Below are 6,383 nucleotides of genomic sequence, written 5' to 3' on the forward strand. Positions count from 1 at the left end.
TTGAGTGAGCTAGTTTTATTGTGTGCTACAATGTGCTTATGAACGAACTTTGTTTTTTACTCTGGTTAATATATTCTTCTGTAAGTTTAATTCAAAGGCCTCCCAACTAGTGAACCTAAGAGCATAAAGAAAGAGTTTTCCCTATATGTGGGTGTGTTTGTGAATGGGTGCATGTGTGTGTGTGTGTGTGTGTGTTTGTGTGCATGAGTTTGTGTATTTCTAAAGTCCAACTATGAATGTTATCTTTGCATATATGCTGCTTTGAAAATACCTCATTTTACCTCTCAAAGTCCCAGATACATTTAACAATGTATCTGCCTGCTGCATCAATAAATATCCCTTAAATGTTTCTGCCTGAAAATTTATGTCCACTCAGCAAGTATTTTTCTCTTCATGATTCTTTTTATGGATTCTTTGGCTTCCCTGTTTCTCACACTGTATTTCAGAAGATTTAGTACTGGCAGAAAAATGGTGTAAAACACAGACAGTATTTTGGCTTTGTCTTGGGGATAGCTAGAGCTCATACCCATAAAGGAAATATTACAGTTCCATAGAACAGAGACACCACCATTAGGTGAGAGGCACATGTGGATAAGGCTTTATATCTGCATCTGTTAGAGTGTATCTTCAGGACAGTGAGAAGGATTCCGAGACAGGAACAAGCTACTACAAAAAGGCAATCACAGAGATTACTCCAGAGAGGACAATTAATAAAACCTCGCTGTGTTGGGTATCAGAAGAGGGGAGTTGAAATATCAATGGTACATCACAGAAATAATGGCTAATAAAATTGTTCCCACAGAAAGATCGACTGAGCAAGCTGCTCAGGTGGGTGAGTGAGTTGGCACAACTGGGCAGGTAGGAAGCAGTCAAGAGGTAGAGGGAGAATGTGGGGGTCATGAGAACTTTGTAGTGAAGTGAGCATCAAATGGCAAGATACCAGCTGTACACCATTGCAGGCAGGAGGAAGCATCCAGTAGTCAAGAACATGCAGATGAAGGAATACTGAAGAAGGCAATCATGATAGGAGACGACTTTCTGTCCTGCTGTGTAGTTCACCAACAGTTTAGGAATGAAGACTGAGGAATAGCAGAAATCCAAGAAAGTCAACTAGCTAAGGAAATAGTACTTGGGAGAATGGAGCTGGACACCAGGCAGAATTATTGTGATAACCAAATGTTGCCGACCACAGTAATGAGATAGATGACGAGAAACAACACTAAAAGGACAGTATTCAGTTCAGCGTCATCAGTCGGCCTCGAAGGATGAATTCAGTTATCACACTAACATTTTTGTCAGCCATTTATGTGGCTCATTTATGAAATAAAAGACCTGTAGGCAACAAGAGGAAAGAGAAAATAACCAAAGAGTACAGCTTGGATATATAAATTCAATCTACTAGCATCTTTAGAAAATTTCATGGTTTTAATTATCAATGATAATATTCCATCTCACCCCAGCTAGAATGGCTATTATCAACAAGACGGAAAATAATAAATGCTGGAGAGGATGTAGAGAAAAATGAACCCTCCTACATTGTTGGTGGGAATGTAAACTGGTACAGCCATTGTTGAAAACCATATGGAGATCCCTCAGAAAACTAAAAATAGATCTGCCTTACAATGCAACTCTCCTGTTACTGGTTATATACCCAGAGGAAATGAAATCAGCATATCAAAAAGACACCTGAACTCCCATGTTCATTGCCACCCTATTCACGATAAGCAAGAGATGGAACCATCCTAAATGCCCATCAGTGGATTAATGGATAAAAGTACTGTGTATACATACACAATACTATTCAGCTAGGAAAACAAATGATATTCTATCATTTACCATTACACGGATGGAGATGAAAACTATCATGGTAAGTGAACTAAATCAGAAACAGAAAGACAAATATCACATGGTTCCACTTACATGTGGGATCTAAAGAACAGAAACGTGGTTTTCATAGAGGTATAGAGTAGAATAATGGTTATTGGAAGCTGGGGGGTGGGAGGAGAAGGGGCGGAGTAATGGGTACAAAACTATACTATGTACCCTAAGAGAATCATTGTGCAGTACATATGTGTATTGAAACAACACACTGTGCCCCATAAAAATAAATATAAATAAAATTGAAAAAAATATTCCACAGTAAACTCAAATCCTGCAACTATGAAAAGGTAGGATAAAATAAAACTGCAGTTGGATCCCACCAAGAAATATAAATTGGCATTATGTATCACATAAGAACCTGTGGGAAACTGGAATCCTCCTGGAGAGCCCTAATGGGAATAGTTATTTAACAGAAAGAGTTCTGGAGATGGATCCCAGGTAACAGTATATTGCAGATTTCAAAATACAAGGCTAGAACCTCATCTTTTAAGGAAGAAAATCCTTTAGCAAAAAACAAAGCAAATTAACAAAAACATTCTCAATATTTAACAGGCAAATTTTTGAGATATCTAACAAAATTGTTCTGTGTGATATTTAGACAATGAATACACATCACACATATGTTAATCAATAAAACAAAAGGAATATAGTCATATGTTTGTGTGCTGAACATGAGTATATGAATTTATGTATGTGTGTATACATAGGCATACAAATTAATATTATCTAATAAAACTTACAGATTGCCAATAAAAAAAGGAGAAAGAGAATCAGGGAAGTTTGGAATAAAGAAAGATAAAAATAATAAACATTTTTTATCATAATAAAATTATTTAGTTTTTAAGACTCACTTCCTCCAGTAAGTCATTTTTTGCAACTCCAAATGATATTTGTCATTTTATTTTCTGATTTCCAATAGAGTTTATTATTCAATGTCTTGAATCTGTGTAAATTAGATTTTTCATGTTTTGATTTTTTTCATTATTATTGAGTTAGAAAACTTTTTCAATATGTGTAAATTCCTGTAGTGAAAATCTCAAATCTAATTTCGATAAAATCTCAAATCTAATGCGTATTTTTCATGCACGTTAGATCACGTATAAATCTGGTGTGGTTTTTTTTGTTTTTTTTTGTTTTTTGTTTTTTCTAATACTGGGAAAGTTAGATGATTAAATTAATTTTACTTTAGGCTTTGTCATATAATGCAAAATGCATGAAAAGTACGGTTCTGATATCTAATATATTTGTGAAACACTTGGTTAAATGAGGTTTAAGGAAACTTTCTTTAAATTGGGATTTTTAGGAGTACATATGCTACTCTCGTTTGGGAGTTTTCAATAAGAGAAAAAAGCTATAGAGCATTTTTTACATTAATTTGACAACTGAATATTTTTTCACTGAATATTTATGAATATGGTATTCACCAATCAATAATCTAAAATTATTGGGAAATATCATTTCCCTGATATCGAATAAAGAGAGACAAAGGCTTGAATTTCTAACCCTTATTATCAGTGAGAAGTAAATAAGCTACAAATTAAGTAACAATTCAAATACTGCAAAGGTCATCACAAGATAGCTTCAATTGTGTCCATATTACTGAAACTACAAGAAATTTGAAAAGAATGACTAGTCTTATTTTCACCTCAGTAACCTTTCATTTCATGTCAAACTATTAGATTCATCTATAAACTTTCCTCCACAGGTAGTTGTGACAACTAAATAAAACATGTGAAAAGTGCCTGGCATACCATAGTTACTCTCCAAATGTTTCCTATTCAAAGTAAAACAAGCAAAGAAAACAGAGACAGAAAAAATAATTTACATACTTCACAAAAGGCTTTTTGACTAAACTAACTTTTTGACTTTTCTTTTTTGCATTAAAATTGTTTCACAAGCTTTGACTTGATCAGCTTTCTTTTTAAACAAGCCAAATTTATTTTGATTAGGGTTTTTTATTTCACTAATTTTATATTTGTTTTTTAAAAATTTTTATTTAATATATTGTAAGTTTTGTCTCAACTTCTTTTCATGTTGTTTCTGTTTTGCCGTAAAACCACCTACATACAATCAATTAATGTTTGAGTCTAAAAATTAGCTCTGCTGATGAAGCCAAAAAAAATGCTGTTCTTTTCCTCGTATTTAACAAAATTCAACAGTTTACACAATCAGTCTTAGATTTCAAAAAGTATCTTTAAATAAATTCTTTTTTGCAGCTTACAAGGATATAGATACAAAGCTTTAACTACAGCTATATGAGGGAATATAGAACAAACTCACAAATTATTTCAAGAAAGCCAGCTGACTTTGGCAATGGTCTAATTTTATTTCACTTATCTAAATAATTGGAATGTTTATGAGACAGATAATTTTTTTTCACATTTTATTTACAGCATGTATTGAGAGTTACTCTTTTTGAAATCCAGATAAAGCATTTCTAATCCTTTTGTTAGAACACATAAACATGACACCTACCTAGCACTGAAAAGAAGCCCTGGCTTTTTTCTCTGAAATTCCTGACTTTTGTGTTTATATTTGGCTTAGGGCCTTTGGAGGATGAAATCCCCAGTGATTTTATGATCGCTAGGTTTCATTAAAACAGCTCAAGATAGGCCTGGGGAAAGTAAGGCCATAGTACTCTTTCCAAAGTATGGCAATTCATGTATTTGGACTTTCCAGAATTTTAGAGAAAAAAATTTCACAGATATTTTTGTCTCACATGTTTGAGGATCCACAAGGAAAAAACTGAAATATCATGTTATACCCCATAAATTTGTACAACTAAAAATCAAATTAAAAAAATCAACACCACCTGCGTTTATAAGTATAATTTGCATAATTTAATTATGCATACATATTATATAAAATATATTATATAAATTACTTTTAAACAACCTTAAATTCCATGTGCTGATGGTCATATTCTTCTATCAATACATTATTATTGCTAGAATTATGTAAAATATATACATGTTTTGATGTGAAACAACCCCAAAGAAGTAGAAGCAATTACTAAACAGAATGTGTGCATTTTCATAACAGTATAGTACTTTTTAATACTAGGGGTAATTTATACAATTACAACACCAGGATATATATCAGAATTACCACATTTGTCAATATATTTGCTAAACATGAAAGTAAGTTTTAGAAATATTGAGTAGACTGATAATTGGAAAATGGAATGAAAAATATAAAAAGTGATGAATGCAGGGTGAAATGGTGAGCTAAATGTGAAAAACGGGGAGAGGTAACAAAGAACAAATCAATTACCAGTGTAGGTCAAATGCAACCAAATCAACAACCATTACTGCACAGGAACATGGTAGTGATAATTTGCAGTTATTTTTAAATGAAGCAATAGTGAAAATGGACTAACACAAAAGAAATATAATCAGTCTTGTTAAAAAGAGTATTTTTTTTTGCTGTTTGTTTTTGTCTGACAAACAAAAGTCAAGAAGTTAGAACGGTTTCCGTTTATTAAGTGCCTACTTATTTCCAGGCACATCACAGCTAATATCCCTAACCATTGTACAATTTTATTTAATTAAATATTCTGATTCACATGATTCACATTACAGGTGATTCAGAATAATTAAAGAAATTTCACAAGTCTGCACTTTAGAAATCATAAGACTCAGGAGGGTATCTAGCAAAAACTGAGCATCTGAGAAGTCTAAGAATAAGAATAAGAACGCATGAATTCTAAGGGTTTGTAAGACATATCTAAGGCTATGTAAGCTCTAAGGAAAGAGGTATGTCTTGCTTAAATTGAAAATATATATATATATATGTCATTATTTATTTTAGTCAGTATTTTTATTCTACGTCAAATTAGAGTTTGGATGGGATCGTTCTTTGATCACTAGATGTTCATGATTTTGAGAGCTGGAATTTGTATACAGGCTACATTTGACCAAGGACAGCTGAAAATTGCCATGATAGCTGAGATCAATATAATCTCTATGTGCTCATGGAACAGGACCAAACCTTAAATCTTAGGAGCATAAATTCATTGCATTGGTTCCTGAGTCTCCATATAAGTAAAAAAAAAAAAAAAAAAAAGAGCAGGATACAAATGTAGCCATAATCGGTCCAGATGGTGCCAGCAATTTATTTTTCTGATGAGTGAGTGCGTAGGTGAATTTCCAAATTGCAAACTCCAAGTCTACATATATGGAAAAAAAATTAAACAAACAAACAAACAAACAAACAAACAAACAAACAAACAAACAAACAAAAACGTATATTTGATAGAGAAGCTAGAACCTAGAGGAAAACTAAGAACCTAGGGGAAAGTTATGCAAAATAAATGTCTCCTGAGTCCTGATTTCTCCAAGTGCTGAGCAGTAACCAATTTTATTAATGAAGTGAAGGAACGGGGGCTACAAGTGTATATTCTCAGATTTTTTTCTCTGATATTTTACATGTCAATCAGTGGTGTAGCATCAGATATTTCACTGATGAAGTCCTCATTTATTTCCTACTGACTAGCTACATAA

The 6,383-nt window shown here is 32.8% G+C and overlaps 1 pseudogene; it reads right to left on the reverse strand.

The window, feature by feature from the left end:
* Positions 1-362: 362 nt before the first annotated feature.
* On the reverse strand, positions 363-1,303 carry LOC134376527 (olfactory receptor 5J3-like; annotated as a pseudogene).
* Between the last annotated feature and the right edge of the window lie 5,080 nt (positions 1,304-6,383).

This window comes from Cynocephalus volans, chromosome 4, assembly GCF_027409185.1.
Source record: "Cynocephalus volans isolate mCynVol1 chromosome 4, mCynVol1.pri, whole genome shotgun sequence".
NCBI lineage: Eukaryota > Metazoa > Chordata > Mammalia > Dermoptera > Cynocephalidae > Cynocephalus > Cynocephalus volans.